Here is a 2,350-nt window from a genome sequence, read left to right on the forward strand (position 1 = left end):
TGGGACAGAATGGGCCCTGGATTACAGCCCATCACGTGATACAGATGTGGAATACACCCAGGGCCAGGTCTTGGTGAAGTATCAGAAGGGTCTTTGAAGTAGGACAACCCTTCAGTATGCAAGAGTACTCTCTGGAGACTGGGGAGCTACTTGGGGGAAGCATCAGGAGAGGACACTGGCAAGCTGGGCTCCACATACAGATACCACATGAGATATTTCCATTTGTTCCTAAATGTCATTCATTTCTCCTCATTATTTTTAGTGATCTGACTGTAACTTTTCCTGTTGTTGATAATATATTTCTCCTCTTTCTTATCCCCTTTGCTATCTCCTCTTCCTCTTCTCTTCATTGTTCTTCTCTTCCTGTATTCCTCCTCCTCTTCTCCTCTTCCTCTTCCCATCATAACCTTTGTTATATTATTACCCCCTTTTCTTCTTCTTTGTTCTCACTTATTAACTTTAACCACTGACATTTCTTCTCCTACGCTTTTGGAGATTGTCTCTCTCTACAGTTCTGCTGCCCTGGACCTCAGAGAGATCAGCTTGCTTCTGTCTCCTGCATGCTGGGATTAAAGGCATATACCACCACACCTGACTTACTCTCATATATTTTTGTACTGTTCCATAGATGTTGGCATAAGGGACAAACATATATGAGCAGAGATGAGGAAAAGAACAAAGGAAATTAAAAGAGACATAGAAAGTAATTAACACTAGACTATCACTGGGCAGAATGCAGGTAGAGGTGGGAATCTTGGACTAGGAACCACAGAAATCACCATGTAGAAATCTGATCTTTGCTATAGACTAGAGTGTGGTTATTTCCCCATGGACACACCAAACTCCCACAGAGGAATGGTGAGCTATGAAAAATGAACCCACAGTAGACAGCAGCATGAAGGCTGCCACATCTCAGAAACACCAGGACTCCAGATTGAAGTCCCAGCAGTAGAGAGATTATTGACAGTGTATCCAGTACCTAGAGACAGCAAGACCACCTAGAGCAATAGCAAAGACTGCCTGGATCACACACCATACCCTCTACTTACCGAGCAAAGAAGATAAAAACCAACACAGAAAGAGAGATACCACAAAGATCTACCATCAGAAGACACCAATCCCCCAAATATCCAAAACAAACAAACACTATGACACAAAACAAACAAGAACAGCAAAACAAAACAAAACAAAAACCAGGAACATAAATGTAGCTTAGGGACAAACTCAGTGCTGTTATTCCTTATTTTCAGTTGCTTTCTTTAAAAATATTCTTTGAAGCCTGACATAATGACACACACCTTTAATCACAGCACTTTGGAGGTAGAGGCAGGTGGATCTCTATGAGTTCGAGGTCAGAGTGGTCTACAGAGTGAGTATACCAGAACAGCTAGGACTACACATAGATACCCTGTCTCAGTAAAACAAACACACACACATTCATTGAGAATTTTATACACGTACACCATAATATATAATTTTATCCACCTCCCATTTATCTGCTCCGACTTCACTCAATCCCATACAATACACTCTTTCCTCAACTTCATGTCATCTTCTTCTTTTCATAACCTACTAAGTCCAGTTAGTGCTGACTGTATGAACATGGGTGTGGGGGCCATCCATTTGAGTGCAGGCAACCAATGAGTGGCCAGCCATGTCCTCCAGGAAGTATGATTTTCCTTCCCCGGCAGCTAACAACCACCGTTAGTTCCTTAGTAAGTGATGGGGCCTCCTGACCTTCTCTCACTCTTTATTCCCTTTTCTCTCTTCTTTGATTATAGGCTTTTCACAGAATCTGCTTATGTCAGATTGATTAAATTAGAGTAGTTCAGAAAATAATACATGCTTAGATGTTGTTTTTCATTGTTTTTTGCAGGATTGATGACAGGCAAGCACTCAATTACTGAGCTATATTCCCTTAAATATTTATGTATAAAATTGTGCTCTTTTTTCCTTCTCTCTTTTCTTTACTTTTAGGCTTCACCTACTTAATACCAAAGTTTACTGACAATTTTGTCTTACACTACTCTATCTATCTATCTGTCTGTCTGTCTGTCTACCTACTACCTACTGACATAATCATTGATTTCTCTTTTTTCTTTCTTTTTTTCTCCTCCCTGATCCTTTGTATGATGGCTTCTCTTGTCTTATCCTGAGTGCTGTAATTAAATTTTGTTAGGACAAACACAGCACTCACTACTTAAAAGTACAAAGTCTATATGTCTTTGCAGGCACAAGAAAATCTCTTAACTGTGAGTTCCTTCAATATAAAATACATGCATTTCCAGCATATAATGACACAAACAAAATTCCCATTTCAGATTTAAAAAAAAAAAAACAAGGACAAAAC

Source organism: Peromyscus eremicus, chromosome 1 (assembly GCF_949786415.1).
Source record: "Peromyscus eremicus chromosome 1, PerEre_H2_v1, whole genome shotgun sequence".
Lineage (NCBI taxonomy): Eukaryota > Metazoa > Chordata > Mammalia > Rodentia > Cricetidae > Peromyscus > Peromyscus eremicus.